Raw genomic sequence first — 12,054 nt, 5'->3', positions numbered from 1 at the left:
AGCACCAGTCATGGGCTGAGACTGCCCTTTTTCTCAGAAGTTTGTCCTGAACTGGATACATCATTCACATATTTCCTGTTACTGGGCACTCATCTGACAAAACAGAATGTCATCATACTTCTGTACCACTTTGTTTATTTTTTTGTCTGGCTCCTTTCATGTATCTGTAGATGGTCCGGGACTTTCATTATTTTCTCCACCAGTGCACCCTTCTCAGTGTCACAAAAATAAATTGATCTATGTCAGATTGAAAAACTGCTTGCCATTTTTTACAGCTGTAAATGGTGAGCTGTGCGTAACGTTGCTAGGTTACCTTGCAGTAAAGCACATTGTTGTATTCACAAGAACTAAACTTGACTTATTGCAGCTTGGCTTTTAAATAAAAGATTTCTCTGTACTCTGTCCAGCATATACTGTTCAAAACATTTAATTAAAAGCTATATACATATAATAAGTCATGTGACATTAAAGATTTACTAAGAACGCAATTGTAGAATACAGTAGTGCTACAAGATCACTTAGGATTGTGTCACAGCCCACATTTGAGCTGTGATACACAGTTTAGAGCACTCATTTCTTAAAGCAATAGTTCTCAAAGCTTTTTGGCCCATTGGCCACCCTGCTCATTGCAAACCTTTCTGCCAACCACCCATGATGACAAAATGCAAATATTAAATTATTTATATTAGCGTACTGGAGCATAAATATGTAGATATGCAGCTGTAACATGGGTGGGGTGCAGGGCTAGAGAACCAGGATAGGCTCCCCACTACAAGGCCAGGGCAGGTCCAGAGCCCATGGCACACCTGCAAGATGATCATGGACCAGTAGTGTTCCACAGACCAGACTTTGAGAACTGCTGTCTTAAAGTGCATCTAAGCCAGAGTAAAAAGCACACCAAGGTTCCCCTGCCAGCCAATAAGGGAGTGGCACAATGAGGCAGTGGATGAGAAGACTATCTGGGACTGCTGGTGAGGAAGTACTATGATACCCCAAAAGGCAAACTGGCACAACTGGACAGAGGGTGAAGTCTCAAGGAAGCAGTAGAAGCTACTGGAGCGAAACAGAGACTGCAGAGCCAGAGAGAAAGGTAGAGAACATCATCCAACTGTGCGAAGGGGGTTGACCTCCTGAGCTATTCCCAAGTGATTAGGATGTGGTGCCAGCCTAGAAATGAGTAGAGCACCCAGTCCTTTCTTCCATGGGTGACATTTCAAGTTTTGGTGAGGAGGGTGGACGTGAACATGCAGAATGGCAGCATCAGAGGGGCAAAGTGAGGACAACAGCTTCAGCGGTGTTACCGAGTGCTTAGTTTTTTAGATTGCCGCTAAAAATTGTTTTCAAAGTAACCATCCACAATGATTCCAAAATCTCTTTCTTGAGTGGTAACAGCTGTTTTAGACCCCCCATAATTTTTGTGTGCATAGCTGGGATTGTATTTTTCCATGAGCATTACTTTGCATTTATTCACACTCAATTCAATTTGCCCTTCTGTGGCCCAATCACCCTTTGTAACTCTGAGTACTCAGCTTTGGACCTAACTACTTTGAGAAATTTTGTATCATCTGCAAACTTTGCTGCCTCACAGTTTACCCCTTCTTCAAGATCATTTATGAATAAGTTGAACACTGCTGGTCCCATAGAAACACACTACTTATTTTTAACTTTGTTTCCTATCTTTTAAGTGATATATCTGGGGATTTTTTTCTCCTGGGGATCATCTAAGGAGACTTCAGTTACTTGAATGACAAATCTTTCATTATCTCAATCACCCCTGGTTTATAAACAAACTCCCAGCCCCCGCCAAAGACAAAGCTGGGAGCAGCACAAGCTCTATTGCAGTTAATGCGCTATCCCAGACACAACACTTAAGCAGATCTCAAGTATAAAATTTAGAGGTTCAAACTTTGAGGGGGGAGACCTATAGCACACTTTAACCTTCCCCCCATGGCATCCCTGCACTCTATGCCCACCAAATTTACTCAAAGCAGAGAAGTGTCTCTGACTGCCCCCACTCCCAGCTGGTTCTTATACTTATCACAGTTTCCAATCATTTGAATAAGTGGGTCCTGCCCACAAAAGCTCATGACCTAATAAATGTTTCTAAGGTGCTACAGGACTGCTTGCTATTTGTGAAACTACAGACTAAGGCTATGTCAACACAGCAAAGTTACTTCCAAATAAAAGCCATTATTTTGAAATAACTTTGCAAGAATATACACTATGCATACGTTATGTCTAAATAAATTCAAAATAGTGGGTGAATTATTTCGAATTTCGTAAACCTTATTGAAGGAGGAATAACATTGATTTCAAAATAGCTATTTCAAGATAGGCACTGTTAGGACACAGAGCAGCAGTAGTTCGAAATAAGCCATAACGGCATCCAATGGCACTATTTCAAAATAGGCACTATGTGTCCAGACATACAATTTCCAAATAGGTGGGTGCTAATGAAAATATTAAGGCTAATAAAAATATTCTGGCACCAAATTATGTCAGCTGCAGAGACCTTATCACATTTGTATTACTTTATGGTAAATATTTTCTTATTTATTTACTGTACTATATTGTTAATGCCTGTATAACCTGTTTTGTTCTAGAAAGCAAAGCCAGACCCTGGAATTGTATTTCTCCTTATTTGTGATGCACAAACTTTTATTAATGAATTGTTAAACTGCATGAGTGAGTTACTTCTTTTCTTAATACCACAATAAAGTTGCAGTGGTGGGGAGGGAATCAGACAGGGAGTTTAAAGCTCTAGGGCATCCAAACCTTGACAAGATAAGGAACTCCACTTCAGCTTCTACCACTGCGATTTAGAAATAAGCACCTTCTGGAAAGATTAAATTATGGTATTAATTCAGTGGAATTACTCTAGATTTACAGTAGTTTACCTAACCAATTCTAGAATTTGTCCCACTATATCTATTGTTATTTGTGCTACTTAAGAAAACCACTTCTCCTGTTACAGAGGTTGCAAGTATACTTGCAGTATTTCAGATTGCACAAAAGTCAGACAGGGGAAAACCTTCCAAGTCTCGTACCTCAAAGTTCTCATTTGCATCCCAAAGTTGTGTCCTCTCATTTTAATTGTTTAACAATGTTTAATTGTTTCAAATGAGAGGACAGATTGTGTCCTCTCCTTTTAAATGTTTAAAAAAATTTACAAAAAAAAAAAAAACCATGAAGTTAATGGGAGGAATCCCACAATGTTCTAAGCTGCCAGAGTGTATCATTTTCTCTCTCTCAGTTCAGGTGTGCATCACATGTGGTACCAGGGCCACAAGAAGAGAAATCCAATTCATTCCATAGAACGGGCCCCAGGCAAGTCAGAGGCCTATGGAGGGCTCCATGGCTTGTGGTGGTTCTTAAAAACATTTCATCCTGTTCTTCTATGCCAGGTATCCATCTTATCCAGGTAATGCCTGAAAGGCCTGTATTTAGGGCCGTGTTTTGTTCCTTGTAGATTTCATTGATAGCCACATCAAAACAAGGGAGGGTATTCTAGAGGTTATTTCAAAAGAGCTTAAAACATGATTTAGATATGGTTGACTGAAGAAAAAAAGAGTTACAATAATGGAGCTAACAGGGCTGAAGCATGCAAAGGTGTTCAAAATAGAATTCAGCTTAACTCTTGCAGCCCATGTGCTGCCTATTCACTGACTCGTGGGGAACAATCATTGTAGCTGCTTCTCCAATAAATTATTCCCATTTTTCCAGAACTGTTCAACATTGTATATCGATTCCAGCTTCTGTTAATTTGATGTGTTGAAAAATAGTGTTGTGTGCAAATAATAAAGCATGACCAAAGATCAGTGAAGGAGAGACAGACAATCTGTCCACTCTGAAATCAGATTGAGGGTGCCCTTGATGCATTAGATGAGATCAAGGTTTCACACAATTTTATGCCAGAACTTAAACTGGAAGATGGTACCTTGCAAACAAACATTTCTGAAATCTCATTTCTTGTTCAGGCCAAGATGTGACACTCTATCAAAAGCTAGCAGTGCAAGCAAAAAGTTGCTGTGTCCTGATTTGCACATTCAAATAGCTGCTGGTTTATCAGATGCTTTATCAGAATTATGATCTTGGTTTACTACATTCAAGGAAGCTTCTGCTTCGCAGGCCAAAACATTAAAAAAACATCCATGCAGATAAAAATTGTGTCAAAGGAGGAAAGCAATGCCAAGAGAAGTTGCATCCGATCCTGAAAACATGTTTGGATGTAAGCTTTTCAGCCCTAGGCACAATATTAACAATTGGACAATAGGATATGTAAGTGCATAGTGAAGTCGGAGGTTTGCTTTCTTGACAGGTGAGAACCTGAAAAGGCTCAGTAGTGAAGCCCGAGAGAGGCATACTAGAAACTTAGCAAGCAGCCATCTTGAGGGTTTCAACCCAGAGTTTTGAGAATCAGATTAAGCTTTTCACCAGTTTTTGCAGGCACATTTCTCAGAATGACCTGGAAATGAAGATTCCTAATGAGCTCCTGAGCAAATATTCACAAAAGGTTCTTTAGATTAGAATTTCCCGAAATCAGAGGTAGCACTATACATTTTTGCTATCTTCCTATAATCATGGTTGCTAATGAAAGAAGTTTCTGGAAGCTGAAATTACTCAAGACCTAAGAACATCCATGAGACAGGAAAGGTTAAACCATTGGGCAGTAATTTCTTTAGAGAACTTTGAAGCAATGCAGATAGACTGGGATCAGCTAATTAACGAGACTGCATCAAAGAAGGCCAGGAACCCTCCTTTGTAAAAGTACCTAGTGGTGATTACTTTGCAATTGGGGATGGGAGACAGGGCCCATATCTGACTCTTCAAATTAAGTCCACGACAACCTTGGCATGGCACTATGCGGTAAGTCATAATTCAGCCTTGGCAGAGCAGATCAATGACTATCACACTGAGTTGAAGGTTATGTTATTTCTTTTACCAACATCAAAATGCAAACATTCTGAATAGCTAATCTTCTCTTTCCTTGCTAATCATAAAACATCCCACCCCCTGCCAGAGATTGAAGCTACAAGCAGAGCAATCAGCCACCAGGGCAGCAGAAACCACTCAAACTGGAAGAGACTATTTCAGTTCATTGATTCAATATTACAGGCCTCAGCACAGAGGCACTTTTGCTTTTTAAGGAAGCAGATTTTTAAGAATGGTTCAGAATGTAAAAGCTTATATTTTAATGCAAAAGTTCCTGTAGAATTTAAATTATTTCCTATACAATGGTCCTAATTATAGTAAATGATAATGCTGCAGAGAAACGATAAAGAATAGGTGGATTCATTTGTACATCCCACATTTGATCCAAGCCCAAACCAACCCTCTCTGAAGGTTTAAAAGAAACCTTTAGGCAACACTTTCTATTGCTGTGATACTCCTGTATCTGTAGGCCACAGTCTGTCCCAAGAATGGGAAACACTTTCATCATCAAAGGCTGTTCCATCAACCTGACTGGGAACAGAAAAAAATGGAGTATCACTTCCCATAAGCAGGCCCACCAATGGGGGGAGGGGTGTGAACAATGGGAGCAGTTACCCTGGGCCTGGTTTTACTCTAGCAGGGGTGGCTGGAGCTCCAGGGCTCTTTAAAATGCCATGGCAGCACGGCTCCAGCTGACTGCACTTGGTTCCACCTGTTCTGCCCTTGCCCCAGGCTCTTTGGCAGCTGTTGGCACTGCTGCCCATCAGATTTTCAGCCCAGCTTTGGAAACTGCTCTCTCAAATAAGTATTGGGCAAACTTCTTAATATTTGGACCTTTATCTCAATCAAATGCGGACTCCATAGCCGCATCTACACTAGCCGGCTATTTTGAAGTTGAAATCAATGTAAGACGGCGAGATGTCAAAATTGCTATCCCCATCAGAAGATGGGAATAGCGGCCTACTTTGACGTCCAGCATCAAAGTAGGGCATGTATAGATGATCCTCGTCCTGCTATATCAAAATAGCAGGGTCCTCCATGGTGGCCATCAGCTGAGGGGTTGAGAGATGCTCTGTCCAGCCCCTGGGCTCTATGGTCACCGCGTGCAGCAGCCCCTGAAAGCTCCACACCCCCTGATTTCCTGTGGCAGGAAGCTAAGAGCATGTAGGCAGCAGCACAGACATGTGCATAGCCTGCACGCCCTCCAGACACCCCGATCCCCCACCCAGAGCCCATGGCAGGCAGCCAGCCAGCCCCCTGAGCGCCCCCAAGGCACCCCCCCAAGGGGACCCAGGGCTCCCAGGCATCCAGCCAGGTTGGGGGAAGAGGCGGTGCAGCCCCTCCTGGTCGGACACTGAGATCCGGGACCTGCTGGGGCTTTGGGGTGAGGAGGTGGTACTCCAGGTAATGGGGAGCAAGTGGCGGAACACAGGCGTCCCAGTGTAGACATAGCCACTGAATTGTTGACAAGAGCTTTTTGCTGACAGAAAATATTTAGTGAGAAACAATCATCATGGACTCCAACAAGCAAGAACAAATTGTTTGGATATTTGAGTGCAGTATTAAATGGGTAGGATAGGAGGACACAGTTGATGTCATTTAGCTGGATAGTAACAGAGAGGTACCCATGTTAGTCTGTATTCTAACAAAACACAACAGCAGTCACGTAGCACTATTTTGTTAGTCTTTAAAGTGCTACATAATTGCTATTTTGTTTTGTCATTTAGCTGGATTTCATAAAAGATTTGCACAGATAAACAGCCAATATATGTTTTAAAAATATGATTCTCAAGTTAAACTCTCTTAAAAAAACCTAGAGAATATTTTCAGATGAATAGTTTTCTCATCAAAAACATGTAGAAACTATTGCAAATTCAGGCTAAAATTGACAAATATTTTCTGCTGAGATAAAAAAAAATTTTTTTGAAAAGCTGAAATGGTTCATTGATATTTTTAAATGAAAAGTTTTGACTTTCATTTCTGAAACACATTTTGTTTCAAATTTTAGCTCACATTTATTTAAATATTTGCATGTTGGAAATACCTGAAAATCAAATAAAAAAAATTAAAGAGTTTGTTTTGAATGAATGTTTCATACAACCCTAAATGTAGTGTTTTCATTTCAGTCATTAAATAAAAAACAAAATCAATTATTCATTCAGCTCTACTCTTAAATTCTTACTTGGGGCACTTCAATAAACGCATAGATTTTTTCAGAAGTTCTAAGCATGTAAAAGTACCATTGCTGGTTACCCAGTACTTTTAAGTTTCCCACTTATCCAGGTGATATTAGCTAAGTACGAATTTTAAAGTCTCATTTTAGGCTTCTGTTTTTGAAAAGCTAGGTTAAAGTGTACAGGGGAAGAGTGAGGGGGAATGGGTAACATTTTTAACATACAGGCATAATCAGCAAAAGAAGGCCACCCAGCAACACGTAATTCACAGGAATGATTATTTTCCACAAACAAAACCAGAAGAGTCTTGTTTGACATCCACTATGCTTTATTAAACCTTCCCTATTCTCTAGATTTAAAAAAGTTGCAATGATATGGTTAGGAAACAGAAACAATACCATGACATTGAGATGACCAGTCATGCACCATAGCAAAATGAGCACTTCCCAACCAAACTGAATGCTAAAAATCTATCTTCACGCAAGTGGAATTTGGTGTATATCTACAAGGAGCAAATGCATTTACAAAGGTCAGGATCAGTTTGCAGGTGATTCCCAGGGAGAAAAGGTGCTCAATTTGCAATATTATTCACAATTATAATGTATGTGCACTCTTAGAAAACTACCCTCCAGTATAGTCTGTCAAACTCTACTGAGAAGATGTACTGAAATTGAAGGACAACAACTGGGATACTCCTGGGGTCAGAGTTTTGTTAGAAATTTTGTTCCAAGACAGAGTAAAGTACAGGAGACTTGTAGATGACATCTGCTCCACCTGGAGTTCAAGGGCTTAAGTCAAACGCTATGTCTACACTATAAGATAAATTCGAATTTAATGAATTCGATGAAGTGAGTCTGTGCTCACGAAAGCTCATGCTCAAAACTTTTCTGTTAGTCTATAAGGTGCCACAGGACCCTTCGTTGCTGTTACAGATCCAGACTAACACGGCTACCCCTCCGATATTCAAATTTAAGGCAGTTTTGCTCAATATTACCACATAACTGTCTTCACTGTAAATACCATTAGCTTTATTTTGGGAGCACTAATATCAAGATCACAATATCATCGTTACCTGATGGGAATAGCATCAAGCTCAAATTCAAAAGTTCGATTAAAGGCCAGCGTGGAAGTTCCATGTCCTAAAATCAAAATTATTAGCCTCCAGAGGTGTCCCATATGTAACCCACAATGCTCCTCAGTGCTCCATTCTGGCCGCTGCTCTCCAGGTGCTCAGCAATTAGGTAACAGAAAGACCATGAATTTCAAAGTGGGAGCAGCAAGCCTGTGGCTTTGGGCTCATGTTTGTATGAGAGCCTGAGAAATGTATTTTTTTCTTTGCTATTAGCACTGTGAGTGCATCTACCCATTACAAACAGCCCCTGCAGGGAGTTTGTGGTTCTGTCTCTTCACTTGTTTTTTTCCTGCACTGCCTGGCACCATCCGCTGCCCCACCACACCACGTGGCAACAAGGCTGTTGTGGGGCTCGTGCATTCATAAGACATCAAGAAACTTCTCAGCAATTTACATTTGTGCACAACCCCCCGGCGCCCTGATAGGTGCCACGCATTCGGGGTCTTTCCCATGCTCAGCCATATCACTTGGGTAACCCCTGACCCAATAAAAGGATGTACTTGCCGTTCAGTGCTGACCGTGCTGCCAGGCAGCACCGTGCCTTAGCTTGCTCACATTTAGGGCTCCAAGTGCGGGAAAGATATTTGGGGGTTCCTCCTGTCGATCTTCTTCCATGTAGACAGCCATTGTCGTCAACTGCTGATAAGTGGATTTTAGCTATGCAATTGGCATAGCTAAAATTGCTTATCAGTGGTCGACTTCTCTGTCTAGTATAGACATAACCTAAGGGCAATCAAGCAACATTATCCCAGGTACTGTACAGATAAGCAATAGAAAATGATCTCACTTCCCTGAACGTCAACAATCTGAAGTCTGACAAAAACAGCAGCTGTATGAAACCAACAGAGGAGTAAGGAAGAAGAAGTAAATTATACAAGATTCAGCAAACAAATCATTCAAATGGCTCTAGTGATGGCATAAGAGTTCACATTGGGGACTATGCTGGAATCTATAGGGGCAAAAATTAAAAAAGACTTAGTTCAGCCAATTGACTCCACACTCTAGAACTTGACTGACACATTGTGCCAGTTTTTGATGTTCCCCCAAAGGTGACGGAGAACAATATAGCCCTGGAATTAAGAGTATTATAGGTGATGTCCTTCAGCCTCTCTGTTTTCAGAACAGCCCTTTAAATTAGTTTAAAAGGAAAATTAAATACAAGATCACTCCGTGGGTTTAGAGAAAATTTGAGCTCCCCTAGTCTGTTGGGCACTGGTCAAGAATTATTTTGGCAAATAGATACAGTCGTCCATCAAATATTAAATAAATTATGCTATTTCCCTCAGTGCCGGGGCAAAGTTAAACCCTGTTTACAGCAAATTCCCAATTCATTCCCTATTAAAGGCAAAAGGCCAAATTCCGCCTAGATGTAAAGTGATGCAGCTTCAGTGATGTTCATGGAGTTACTCTGCTGACACCAGAGCAGAAAAATCCTCAACAGCCTCCAATCGGATGAGTCAGTGTCTGTGGCGAAAAATCTCTCTATACTGACTGAGATTTTCCAACCCATTAAGAGTCCTGATGCATGCTCTCACTGGCTCGAAGGAAGCACACAGAAGAATACATAACAGGAAATGTGCATGGGGGAATGCAAGTCAGACTCTCAAACAAGCTGCAATTTTACTGTGTTTTGCTGCAGTACCAAAAATAAAGCAGCATAGGTCTTGTGGTGTAATAGAGAGAAAGCATGTAAGTGAAGAAAAGCCCCGACACAATTATTAAACCAGACTCGGTGACAGCAATTACGGGCCCCCAAGCAGAACAGTTTATGGGCTCCCACACATACACAAGCTGCACCTGTGCAGGCCTACTCTGACTGATATTTGGGGGTGCTGTGCCTGCATTGGCTAGTGCCCAACAAGCTGCCAACCACACTGCTGAGCGAGCTCTTTTGGCCTGGCCAGGGCTTCCACACGCCCATCCAGAAGGGTTGCAAACTGTCCAACAGCACAAACACAAGGCCCTTGTCCTGCCCCTTATGCGAGGGCCAACCATTGCCCACCACCCTCCCTCTGCTGCTCGCTTTCACGCACCGTCACTCACTTCCACCAGGCTGGAGCAGAGGACTGGGGAGCAGGAGGTGGTGGGGGATCTGGGAGAGAGTTTGGGCTCAGAAGAGGTTTTGGAGTCAGAATCAGGTCCTAGGAAGAAATGTGGATACTGACTCTAGGCTGAGGCAGGGGGTGGAGGTGTAGGAGGATGTTCGGGGAACGGGCTTTGGTAGAGAGTATGGGTGCAGGGCAATGGCCACAAGCTGTAGAAAAGGCTTGTGGGGCAGGAGAGGCTCATAGTGTTGCCACTTACCTCAAGTGGCTCCCAAAAGTGACCTCTCACAAATGTATATTACATATTAGGGATTGAGGGGCCTAGCTTAATTGGCCAGATACAATCCCTGTACATTTTATAGTCAAAGTCAGAGGCTCATCTTGCATGCTCACTAGACTTTTACTTTCACTCAGCACTAAGGCAGACTTTCATTTTATGACTCATTCTGACAATGCTACTAGGAGTCAGAGTGGATCAGGCCCGCCGATAGTGGGAGGCAAAGGGGGCAGTTGCTCCTCTGTGCTGCCGCTCTGCAGGTCACTCAGTGTGGCTGGGGGGTCCACGTTTTAGTACCCTAAGCCCTGCCCCTTCTGCCCTTGGGCCTTCCCCTTCTGGTGGGCAGGGAGCCAGGCCCTCCCTCCACTTTGCCCCAAGGCCTGTGGCACCTATTGGCACCAATGGAGTGGAATGTGAATCCACTTTTCTAACAAGAAACCTATCTGTTCTGTCATTTATAAACAAGGAAGTAGGACAGCTTGCCTGGTAAGAGTCTACCCCAGTGAATGCTTTAATGTCAAAGTCTGAAATCCTTAGTCTTTATGCAGCCAGAACCCCATATTTCAATAAATCAGTGGGACATGTGCCTGATTAATGAGAGTACGATTTGGCCCTTAATTAGAGATCTAGTTAATCAAATGCAGATATCGCAGCTGTAGTAGCCCAAACTGCAGACGTTACTGAGACAATTATTTTACACATACAGATGTCAGCTTCCATTAGCCTGCTGAGCTGATGTTTCTTCACATTTTCTACCAACCTTACATTACAAATACGTTCAGCGTTACAGTCCTGTGTAACAAATCTAACTACAGGAAGCTGAAGTCTGATCTGCTCCAGGATATAAATCGGTGACAGAGGGAAACTGCTAGTAAATGGAAATGACTGATAGCACTGCAGAGCCCTGATTAAAAATCCCAAAAATAATAACAAAACTTTTTACCAAGATTAAACCTGCCACATTGCACATTAATTGTTATTTTTAACCATAAATTATGTTGCTTTTGGAGCAGACTCAGACAGCTGTCGCATACAATTGTGCCCTGGTTTAAAATGTGAGGAATTTTACAATGATTATGTAAACTCTTCAAATTAGCAGTTTAAGGATTATTTTTATAACTGGTGCAAAGCTCTCTCTCCATAGTTCTTAGCAAGTCTTAAAAATACTGACACAAATGTCACAGCTGTGATTAAATGTCAAGTCATGGCACAACTTCACTTGCATTGTACCTTGTGGGTAAGTTTTATGAGGACAACGTGATGGCCCTGGTCTTCATATTATGTTACAAGACATGCAGTGGGAAAAAATTATGGGTATACCACTCAATTATAAAAGCCCAGTCCAAAGGGAGTCAAATTATTGCAGTGAGTATTTATGATTAATGAATCCGCAACTGCAATATTGGTTTGTATAATTCCAATAGCTGTCATGGTAATTGGTTTCATTACAAAAGAGAATAAATGGAATAAATGAAATAAGACACTCATAACAAC

The sequence above is a fragment of the Carettochelys insculpta genome, chromosome 14 (assembly GCF_033958435.1).
Source record: "Carettochelys insculpta isolate YL-2023 chromosome 14, ASM3395843v1, whole genome shotgun sequence".
NCBI lineage: Eukaryota > Metazoa > Chordata > Testudines > Carettochelyidae > Carettochelys > Carettochelys insculpta.
This window is presented reverse-complemented; position numbering follows the sequence as displayed.